Below are 12,441 nucleotides of genomic sequence, written 5' to 3'. Positions count from 1 at the left end.
ACACCTCCACTGCCCATAGAGAGGCACTCGCTATTACTTGGCTTTAGAGCCCAACCCCCACCTTCGCTCCCAGCCGGTCCTTGGAAAACACACAGGGAAGTCAACCTAAGGGATCCTATTAGATCCCAGATGCTGCTGTCAGTTGGAGGTGCCTCCCCACACTCAGGATACCAGAACACTTCTTCATGTGTGTGCTGGAGGTGGGGAAAGAGAGTCCACGCATTTTTCAAGGAGCACAGGTGTTCCCAGGTTGTGGGTTTTTGGTTAATAACCTCCAGTTCCCATGAAGAAGCACTCGCTAATACTTGGATTTAAAGCCCAACCCCCACTTTCCCCCGCACTCCGTATCAGGCAACCAAACAGGGAAGACAAGTTAAGCGATTTTATTAGAACCCAGGCCCTGCTGTCAGTTGGAGGAGGCTGCCCACTCTCAGGATAACTGTGCAAGTGTTCGTGTGTGTGCTGGAGGTCTGGAAATAGACTCCACGGATCTATATGATGGCACAGGTGTTCCCAGTTTAGGGATGTAGTTTAAAACCTCCACTAACCATAGAGAGGTACTCGCAAATACTTGGTTTGGATCCCAAACCGCACTTTCCCCCGCACTCCCGCCTAGGCATACCATCAGGGAAGACAAGCAAAGGGATTCAGTTAGAACCCAGGCACTGCTGTCAGTTGGAGGAACTTCTCTGCACTCAGGATTCCGGAACACATTCTTGTTTGTGGGGGAGTTGTGCAGCCCCACTCCACCCAGATGAATGGGGGCAAAAGTGTTCCCTTTAGGGAGAAGTCCTCTAAGTACTTCCTCAATTGATCAGGGGGCACTCACTGCTACTTGGACTCCAAGCCCAACCCCCAGCTTTCCCTCACATCCCGGACCAGGGAAACACTCGTATTACAAGCTAAGGGATTCTATTAGAACCCAGACACTGCTGTCATTTTGAGGAGCCTCCCCCCACACTAAGGATATCTGAAAGTCTTCGTGTGTATTCTGGAGGTGGGAAAGATATTCCGCGCATTTTCATGGGGGCACAGGTGTTCCAAATTTGGGGATTTGGTTTAAACACCTCCACTGCCCATAGAGGGGCACTTGCTAATCCTTGTCTTTAGGGCCCAACCCCCACATTCGCTCACAGCCCGGCCTAGGTAAACACTCAAGGAAGTCAAGCTAACGGATTCTATTAGACCTCAGGTGCTGCTGTCATTTGGAAGAAACTCCCCACATTCAGGATAGAAGAGCACTTCCTCGTTTGTGTGCTGGAGGTGGGGAAACAGAGTCCAGGCATCTTTCAGGTGGCACATGTATTCCTACGTTGCTGGTTTTAGTTAAAATTTCTCAACTTCACATGTAGATGCATTGGCTAATTCTTGGTATTAGAGCCGAAATCCCACATTCCCCTGCACTCCAGCATCTGCAAACCATCAGGGAAGGCAAGTTAAGGGTTTCAAGAACACAAGCACTGCTGACATTAGGAGGAACGTCCCAAAACTCAGGATTCCGAAACCCAACACTTTGTGGCGTGGAGATGTGGAGCCAAAATCCAAGTAGATGAATGGGGTCACACTTGTTCCCCATTAGGGAGAAGTCCTCTAAATACTTCCACATTCCATCGGGGGGCAGTTGCTGCTACTTGGCCTCCAAGCCAAACTCCCAGCTTTCCGTCTAAGCCCGGCCTAGGGAAACACTCAAGGAAAACAATCTAAGGGATTCTATTAGAACCCAGGCGCTGCTGTCATGTGGAGGAGCCTCCCCACTATCAGGATACCTGACCACGTCTCCGTGTGTGTGCTGCAGGGGGGAATCAGAGTCCACTCATCTTTATGGGGGCACAGGTGTTCCAAGTTTGGGGAAGTAGTTTCAAACCCTGCACTGCCCACAGAGATGCACTCTCTTATACTTGGCTTTAGAGCCCATCCCCCACCATCGCTCACTGCTAGGCCTAGGAAAACACTTAGGGAAGTCAAGCTAAGGGATTCTATTCGAACCCAGGTGCTGCTGTCAGTTGGAGGAACCTCCCCACACTCAGAACAGCAGAACACTTCTTCGTGTGTGTGTTGGAAGTGGGGAAACAGAGTCCATGCTTTTTTCATGGGGCACAGGTATGCCTAGGTTTGAGGATGTAGCTTAAACGCCTCCACATCCGATGGATATGCACTCGCTAAAACTTCGTTTTAGAGCCCAACCTCCAATTTCCCCCGCACTCCTGGCAGGACAAGCCATCAGGGAAGACAATCTAAGTAATTGTATAGAGCCCGGGTGCAGCTGTCACTTGGAGGAACTTCCCAACACTCAGGACTCCGGAGAATCTCTTGTTTGTGGGGGAGGTGTGCAGCCCCAATCCACGCAGATGAACGGTGACACAGGTTTTCCCTGGTAGGGGAGTTCCATAAGTACATCCTCAGTCAATCATTTGACACAAGCTACTACTTGGCCTTCAAGCCCAACCCCCAGTTTTCGCTCTTGACCTGGCCTAGGGAAACACTCAGGGAATACAAGGTGAGTTATTCTATTAGAACGCAGTCGCTGCTGTCATTTGGAGGAACTTCCACACACTTAGGATACCTCAGTACGTCTCCGTTTGTGTGCTTGAGGTGGGGAAACAGATTCCACACATCTTTATGGGGGCACAGGTGTTCCAAGTTGGGGATTTGGTTTAAACACCTCCACTGCCCATAGAGGGGCACTCGCTAATCCTTGTCTTTAGAGCCCAACCCCCACATTCGCTCACAGCCCGGCCTAGGTAAACACTCAAGGAAGTCAAGCTAACGGATTCTATTAGACCCCAGGTGCTGCTGTCATTTAGAGTTAAACTCCCCACATTCAGGATAGAAGTACAAATCTTCGTTTGTGTGATGGAGGTGGGGAAACCGAGTCCAGGCATCTTTCAGGTGGCACATGTATTCCCACGTTGCTGGTTGCAGGTAAAATTTCTCAAATTCCCATGTAGATGCATTGGCTAATACTTGGTATTAGAGCCGAAACCCCACATTCCCCTGCACTCCAGCATAGGCAAACCATCAGTGAAGGCAAGTTAAGGGATTCAAGTAGAACACAAGCGCTGCTGACTGTTGGAGGAACATCCCCACATTCAGGATTCCGGAACCCAACCTTGTGTGGCGGGAAGATGTGGAGCCTCAATCCAAGTAGATGAATGGGGTCACACTTGTTCCCCATTAGGGAGAAGTCCTCTAAATACTTCCACATTCCATCGGGGGGCAGTTGCTGCTACTTGGCCTCCAAGCCAAACTCCCAGGTTTCCCTCTCAGCCCGGCCTAGGGAAACACTCAAGAAATACAAGCTAAGTGATTGTATTAGAACGCAGGCGCTGCTGTCATTTGGAGGAGACTCCCCACAATCAGGATACCTCATTACGTCTCCGTGTGTGTGCTGGAGGTGGGGAAACAGAGTCCACACATCTTTATGGGGGCACAGGTGTTCCAAGGTTGTTTAAGTATTTTCAAACCCTCCACTACCCACAGAGATGCACTCGCTAATACTTGGCTTTAGAGCCCATCCCCCACCATCGCTCACTAATAGGTCTAGGAAAACACATATGGATGTCAAGCTAAGGGATTCTATTAGAACCCAGGTGTGCTGTCTGTTGGAGGAACCTCCCCACACTCAGAACATCAGAACACTTCTTCCTGTGTTTGCTGGAGGTGGGGAAACTTAGCACACGCATTTTTCAGGGGGCAGAGTTATTCCATGGTTGTGGGTTCTAGGTTAAACACCCACATCCCATAAATAGGCTCTCGCTAATACTTGGTTTAGAGCCCAATCCCAACTTTCCCCCGCACACCGGCCTTGGCAAGCCATCATGGAAGACAAGTTAAGGTATTGTATTAGAAACCATGAGCTGCTGTTAGTTGGAAGAACCTCCCCACACTCAAGACATCTGAACCCAATGTCGTGTGTGTGTTGGAGGAGGGAAACAGAGTCCACTCATCTTTATGGGGGCACAGGTGTTCCCACGTTGGGGATGTAGTTAAACTCTTCCACTGCTCATCGATAGGCACTCGCTATTACTTTGGTTTAGTGCCCAACCCCACCTTAACTCACATCGCGGCCAAAGGAAACAATCAGGGATGTCAATTCCAGAGATTCTATTAGATCCCAGGTGCTGCTGTCAGTTTAAGGAGCCTCCCCACACTTAGGATAACATAATAATTCTTTGTGTGTGTGCTGGAGTTGGGGAAACGAATCTACACATCTTTCAAGGGGCACAGGTATTCACAGGTTGTGGATTGCAGTTCAAAGACCTCCACATCCCATGGAGAGGCACTCGATAGTACTTGGATGTCGAGGCTGAACCCCACATTCCCCCGCACTCTGGCATAGACAAGTCATCAGCGAAGGCAAACTTAGGGATTCTATTAGAACCCAGTCGCTGTTGTCAGTTGGAGAATCTTCCCCACACTCAGGATCCGGAATCCAGCCTTTCGTGTGGGGGATGTGTGGAGACCCACCCCACTCAGAAGTATGGGGGCACAGCTGTTCCACGTTAGGGAGAATTCCTCAAAATATTTCCTCAGTCCAATGGAGGCACTCGATGCTACATGGACTCCAATCCCAACCCCCAGGTTTCCCTCGCAGTCCGGCGTAGGGAAACACACAGGAAATACAAGCTAAGGGGTTTTATTTGAACCCAGGCACTGCTGTCATTTGGAAGATCTTCCCCACTCTCAGGATACCTGAACACATTTTCGTGTATGTGCTGGAGGTGGTGAAAGAGTGTCTCCAGGCATCTTCATGAGGGCACAGGTGTACCCAGGTTTGGATGTAGTTTAAACACCTCCACTGAACATAGAGACACACATGCTAATACTTGGCTTTAGAGCCCAACCCCCACCTAGGCTCAGAGCCCGGCCTAGGAAAACACTGAAGGATGTCAAACATAGGGATTATATTAGATCCCAGGTGCTGCTGTCAGTTTGAGGAGTCTCCCAACACTCAGGATACCAGAACACAACCTAGTGTGTGTGCTGGAGGTGGGGAAACAGAGTCCAGGAATCTTTCAGGTGGCACATGTATTCCCACGTTGCTGGTTGTAGGTAAAATTTCTCCAATTCCCATGTAGATGCATTGGCTAAAACTTGGTTTTAGAGACAAAAACACATTCCTCTGCTCTCCATCCTAGGCAAACCATCAGGGAAGGGAAGTTAAGGGATTCAAGTAGAACACAAGCGCTGCTGACTGTTGGAGGAACATCCCCACACTTAGGATTCCGGAACCCAACCTTGTGTGTCGGGGAGAAGTGGAGCCACAATCCAACTAGATGAATGGGGTCATATTGGTTCCCCATTAGGGAGAAGTCCTCTAAATACTTACACATTCCATCGGGGGGCAGTTGCTGCTACTTGGCCTCCAAACCAATCTCCCAGCTTTCCCTCTCAGCCCGGCCAAGGGAAACATTCAAGGAATACAAGATAAGGGATTCTACTAGAACCGAGGCGCTGCTGTAATTTGGAGGAGCCTCCCCACAATCAGGATACCTGAGCACGTCTCCGTGTGTGTGATGGAGGTGGGGAAACAGAGCCCACGCACCTTTATGGGGGCACAGGTGTTCCAAAGTTGGGGAAGTTGTTTCAAACCCTCCACTGCACACAGTGTTGCACTCGCTAATAATTGGCTTTAGAGCCCATCCCCCACCATCGCTCACTGCTAGGCCTAGGAAAACACTTAGGGAAGTCCAGCTAAGGGATTCTATTAGAACCCAGGTGCTGCTGTCAGTTGGAGGAGCGTCCCCACACTCAGGAAAACAGAACACTTCTTCACACGTGTGCTGGTGGTATGGAAACTGAGTCCACACGTTTTTCTTGGGGCACAGGTATTCCAAAGTTGGAGGATGTAGGTGAAACAACTCCACATCCCATGGATAGGCACTCGCTAATATTTCGTTATAGAGCCCAACCCCCAAATTCCCACGCACTCCTAGCAGGTCAAGCAATCAGGGAAGACAAGCTAAGGGATTGTATTGATCCCAGGTGCTGCTGTTACTTGGAGGAACTTCCCAACACTCAGAACACCAGAACATTTCTTCGTGTGTGTGCGGGATGTAGGGAAACAGAGTCAAAGCATCTTTCAGGGGGCACAGTTATTCCATGGTTGTGGGTTGTAGGTTAAACACCCACATCCCATGGAAAGGCTCTCGCTAATACTTGGTTTAGAGCCCAATCCCAAATTTCCCACGCACACCGGCCTTGGCAACCCATCATGGAAGACAAGTTAAGGTATAGTATTAGAACCCAGGCGCTGGTGTTAGTTGGAGGAACCTCCCCAAACTCAAGACATCTGATCCCGATATCGTGTGTGTGCCGGATGAGGGAAATGGAATCCACGCATCTTTATGGGGGCACAGGTGTTTTCAGTTTGAGGATATACTTTAACCACCTCCACTGCCGAAAGACAGGAACTTGCTAATACTTGGTTTTAGAGCACAACCCCCAAATTCGCTCAAAACCCGGCCAAGGAAAATACTCAGGGAAGTCAACCTAATGGATCCAATTAGATCAAAGTTGCTACTGTCAGTTGTAGGAGCCTCCCCACACTCAGGATACCAGAAAACTTCGTGTGTGTCCTGTAGGTGGGGAAACAAAGCACACGAAATTTTCAGGGGGCACAGTAATTCCAAGGTTGTGGGTTGTAGGTTAAATATCTCCACTTCCCATGGAGAGGCACATGCTGATACTTGGTTTTAGAGCCCAAATTCGACTTTCAACCACACTCTGGCCTAGGAAAACCATCAGGGAAGACAAGCAAAGGGATTCTATTAAAACCAAGACATTGATGTCACTTGGAGGAACTACCCCACCCTCAGGATTCTGGAACCCAACCTTGTGTGGTGGGGAGGTGTGGAGCCCCAATCCACGCAGATGAATGGGTGCTCAGGTGTTTCCCTTTAGGGAGAATTCCTTTAAGAACTTTCACATTCCTTCAGGGGGTACTCGCTGCTAATTGGACTCCAAGTCCAACCTCCAGCTTTCCCTCATGGCCAGGAATAAGGAAACACTCAGGGAACACAAGCTAAGGGATTCTAATAGAACCCAGGTGCTGCTGTCATTTGGAGAAGCCTCCCCATGCACAGGATTGCAGAAAACTTCTTTCTGTGTGTGCTGTTGGTGGAGAAACAGAGTCCACTCATATTTCAGGGGGCACAGGTATTCCCTTGTTGTGGGTTGTTGGTTAAACACCTCCATTTACCATTGAGAGGCACAAATACTTGGATTTAGCTCCCAAATCCCACTTTGAACCGCACTCCAGCTAATGCAATCCATCAGGGAAGAGAAGCTTAAGGATTCTACTAGAACACAGGCACTGTTGTCAGTTGGAGGAACTTTCCCTCTCTCAGGATTCCGGAATCCATTCTTGTGAGGGGGGATTTGTGTATCCCCACTCCACATAGTTCGATGTGGGCACAGGTGTTCCCAATTAAGGATAATTCATCTAACTTATTCCTCAGTCCATCGGGGTGCACTTGCTACTCTTTTGACTCAAACCCCAACCTCCAGCTTTCCCTCAGAGCCAAGCCTAAGGAAACACTCAAGGATTACAAGCAAAGGGTTTGTAATAGAACCCAGGCGCATCTGTCACATGAAAGTGCCGGCCCGCACTCAGGATATCTGAACAAGTATTCATGTGTGTTTTGGAAGTGGGGAAACAGAGTCCATGCATCTTTATGGGGGCTCAGTTTTTCCCAGGTAGATGATGTAGTTTAAACACCTTCACTGCCCATAGAGAGGCACTGGATATTTCTTGGCTTTAGAGCCAACCCACATCTTCACTCAAAGCCCAGGCTAGGAGAAAAATCAAGGAAGTCAAGCTCAGGAATTCTATTAGATAACTGGTGCTGCTGTTAGTTGGAGGATCCTCCCCACACTCAGGAAACCAGAACAATTCTTTGCTCGTGTGCTGGACGTGTGGAAACAGATTCCACTCATTTTATTTTGGGCACAGATATTCCTAGGTTGGAGGATGTCGGTTAAACACCTCCACATACTATGGATAGGCAATCGCTAATACTTAGTTTTAGAGCCCAAATTCCAATTTCCCCCGCACTCCTGGCAGGGCAAGCCATCAGGGAACACAAGCAAAGGGATTGTATTGAACTCAGGAGCTGCTGTCACATGGAGGAACTTCCCAAATCTCAGGACTCCGGAGACACTCATGTGTTTGGGAGGTGTGCAGCCCCAATCCACGCAGATGAATGCTGACAAAGGTGTTCCCTTGTAGGGCAGATCCCTAAGAACTTCCTCAGTCAATCGGCTGGCAGAAGCTGCTACTTGGCCTCCAAGTTCAACTCCAAGCTTTCGCTCGCAGCTCTGCCTAGGGAAACACTCAGGGAATACAAGCTGTGTTATTCTATTAAACCTCAGGCACGGCTGTCAATTGGAGGAACTTCCACACATTCAGGATTCCCGATCCCATCCTTGTGTGTGGGGTAGTTGTGGAGAACCAGGCCACGCAGTTGAATGGGGACACAGGTGCTTCAATTTAGGGTGAAAATCTCTAAGTACTTCCTCAGTAAATCGGTGGGCACTCGTTGCTACATGGACTTCAAGCCCAACCACCCTTTCCCCCACAATCGTGCCTAGGCATGCCAACAGGGAAGACAAGCTAAGAGATTCAAATAGAACCCAGGCGCTGCTGTCAGTCGGAGGAGACTCCCCACACTCAGGAGACCTGAATAAATCTTTGTGTGTGTGCTGGTTTTGGGGATACATAGTCCACGCAACTTTATGGGGGCACAGGTGTTCCCAGGGAGGGAATGTACTTTAAACACCTCCACTGCCCATAGAGAGGCACTCGCTAGTACTTGGCTTTTGAGCCCAACCAACCCCCACCTTCGCTCCCAGCCTGTCCATGGAAAATACTCAGGGAAGTCAATCTAAGGGATCCGATTAGATCCCAGAAGCTGCTATCAGTTGGAGGTGCCTCCACACACTCAGGATACCAGAACCCTTTTTCATGTGTGTGCTGGATGAGTGGAAACAGAGCCCACGCATTTTTCAAGGAACACAGGTGTTCCCAGGTTGTGGGTTTTTGATTAATAACCTCCAATTCCCATGGAGAAACACTCTCTAATACTTGGTTTTAGAGCCCAACCCCCACTTTGGCCCGCATTCCGTATCACAAAGCCAAACGGGGAAGACAAGTTAAGTGATTTTATTAGAACCCAGGCCCTGCTGTCAGTTGGAGGAGGCTGCCCACTCCCAGGATAACTGTGCAAGTGTTCGTGTGTGTGCTGGAGGTCTGGAAACAGACTCCACGGATCTATATGAGGGCACAGGTGTTCCAAAGTTGGGGATTTGGTTTAAATATATCCACTGCCCATAGAGGGGCACTCGCTAATCCTTGTCTTTAGGTCCCAACCCCCACATTCGCTCACAGCCCGGACTAGGTAAACACTCAAGGAAGCCAAGCTAACGGATTCTATTAGACCTCAGGTGCTGCTGTCATTTGGAGGAAACTCCCCACATTCAGGATAGAAGAACACTTCCTTGTTTGTGTGCTGGAGGTGGGGAAACAGAGTCCACTCATCTTTATGGGGGCACAGGTGTTCCAAGGTTGGGGAAGTAGTTTCAAACCCTGCACTGCCCACAGAGATGCACTCTCTAATACTTGGATTTAGAGCCCATCCCCCACAATCGCTGACTGCTAGGCCTAGGAAAACACTAAGGGAAGTCAAGCTAAGGGATTCTACTCGAACCCAGGTGCTGCTGTCAGTTGGAGGAACCTCCCCACACTCAGAACACCAGAACATTTCTTCGTGTGTGTGCTGGATGTAGGGAAACAGAGTCAAAGCATCTTTCAGGGGGCACAGTTATTTCATGGTGTTGGTTTGTAGGTTAAACACCCAAATCCCATGGATAGGCTCTCGCTAATACTTGGTTTAGAGCCCAATCCCAACTTTCTCCCGCACTCCAGCCTTGGCAAACCATCATGGAAGACCAGTTAAGGTATTGTATTACAACCCAGGCGCTGCTGTTAGTTGCAGAAACCTCCCCACACTCAATACATCTGAACCCAATGTCGTGTGTGTGCTGCAGGACGGAAACAGAGTCCACGCATCTTTATGGGGGCACAAGTGTTCCCAGGTTGGGGATATACTTTAACCACCTCCACTGCCAAAATATAGGAACTCGCTAATACTTGGTTTTAGAGCACAACCCCCAATTTCGCTCACAACCCGGCCAAGGAAAATACTCAGGAATATCAACCTAATGGATCCAACTAGATCCCAGGTGCTACTGTCACTTGCAGGAGCCTCCCCACACTCAGGATAGCAGAACACCACCTAGTGTGTGTGCTGAAGGCGGGGAAACAGTGTCCTTGCATCTTTCAGGGGGCACAGGTATTCCCAAATATTTGGTTGTAGGTTAAACCACTTCAAATCCCGTGGAGAGGCACTCAATAATACTTGGTTTTAGAGCCCAACCCTCACATTCCCCCGCACTCCCGCCTAGGCTAGCCATCATTGAAGACAAGTTAATGGATTGTATTAGAACCCAGGCCCTGCTGTCAGTTGTAGGTGCCTCCCCACACTCAGGAAACCTCAACCTGTTTTCGTGTGTGTGCTGGAGGTGCGGAAACAGAGTCCACGCATTTTTGGGGGGGCACAGGTGTTCCAAGTTTTGGGATGTATTTTAAACACCTCCAATGCCCATAGGGAGGCACTCGCTATTACTAGCCTTTAGTGCCCAACACCCACCTTCGCTCACAGCCTGGCCAAAGGAAACACTCATGGAAATCAAGCCAAGTGTTATTATAAGGTCCCAGGTGCTGCTGTCATTTGGAGGTGCCTACCCACACTCAGTATACCAGAACTGTTCTTCGTGGGTGTGCTGGAGGTGGGGAAAGGGAGACCACGCATTTATATGGGCGGCAGGTGTTTCAAGGTTAGGGATGTAGTTTTAAAATCTCCATGCCAATAGAGAGGCACTCGCTAAAACCTAGCTATAGAGACCAAACCCCACAATAGATCAAAGCCTGGCCTATGTAAATTCTCAGGGAACACAAGCTAAGGGATTCTAATAGAACCCAGGTGCTGCTGTCATTTGGAGTAGTCTACCCATGCTCAGGATTCCAGAAAGCTTCTTCGTGTGTTTACTGTTGGTGGATAAACAGTGTCCACGCATATTCCAGGGGGCAAAGGTATACCCTTGTTGGGGGTTGTTGGTTAAACACCTCCAATTTCCATGGAGAGGCACTCATTATTACTTGGATTTAGAGAACAAATCCCATTTTGGACCGCACTCCAGCTAATGCAATCCATCAGGGAACAGAAGCTTAAGGATTCTACTAGAACACTGGCACTGATGTAAGCTGGAGGAACTTTCCCACTCTCATATTCCGGTAGCCAGAATTGTGGGGGGAGGGATTTGTGTATCCGCACTCCACGTAGATGGATGTGGGCACAGGTGTACCCCTTTAGGGAGAATTCATCTAAATACTTCCTCAGTCCATCGGGGGGCACTCGCTACTATTTGGCCTCAAAACCCAAACCCCAGCTTTCCCTCAGAGCCAGGCCTAGGGTACAACTCAGGTATTACAAGCAAAAGGATACTATTAGTTCCCAGGCGCTGCTGTCACTTGAAAGTGCCGGCCCACACTCAGGATACCTGAGCACGTCTTTGTGTGTGTGTTGGAAGTGGGGAAACAGAGTCCATGCTTCTTTATGGGGGCACAGTTATTCCTAGGTAGATGATGTAGTTTAAACACCTTCACTGCCCATAGAGAGGCATTGGATATTACTTGGCTTTACAATCCAAACCCCACCTTCTCTCAAAGCCCGGCCTAGGAAAACACTCAAGGAAGTCAAGCTAAGGGATCCTACTTGATCCCTGGTGCTGCTGTTAGTTGGAGGAGCCTCCCCACACTCAGGAAACGAGAACAATTCTTCGCACGTGTGCTGGTGGTGTGGAAACAGAGTCCACGCATTTTTCCTGGGGCACAGGTATTCCTAGGTTGGAGGATGTAGGTTAAACACCTCCACATCCCATGGATAGGCACTCGCTAATACTTCGTTTTAGAGCCCAACCTCCAATTTCTCCCGCACTCCTGGCAGGGCAAGCCATCACGGAAGACAAGCTAAGGGATTGTATTGAACCAAGATGCTGCTGTCACATGGAGGAACTTCCCAACACTCAGGACTCCGGAGACACTCTTGTGTGTGGGGGAGGTGTGCAGCCCCAATCCACGCAGATGAATGGTGACACAGGTGTTCCCCGGTAGGGGAGTTCCCTAAGTAATTCCTCAGTCAATCGGTTGGCAAAAGCTGCAACTTGGCCTCCAAGCACAACCCCCAGGTTTTGCTCGCAGCCCGGCCTAGGGAAACACTCAGGGAATACAAGCTGAGTTATTCTATTCGAACGCAGGCGCTGCTGTCAGTTGGAGGAGACTCCCCACACTCAGGAGACCTGAATAAATCTTTGTGTGTGTGC

The sequence above is a fragment of the Vicugna pacos genome, unplaced genomic scaffold (genome assembly GCF_048564905.1).
Source record: "Vicugna pacos unplaced genomic scaffold, VicPac4 scaffold_20, whole genome shotgun sequence".
NCBI lineage: Eukaryota > Metazoa > Chordata > Mammalia > Artiodactyla > Camelidae > Vicugna > Vicugna pacos.
This window is presented reverse-complemented; position numbering follows the sequence as displayed.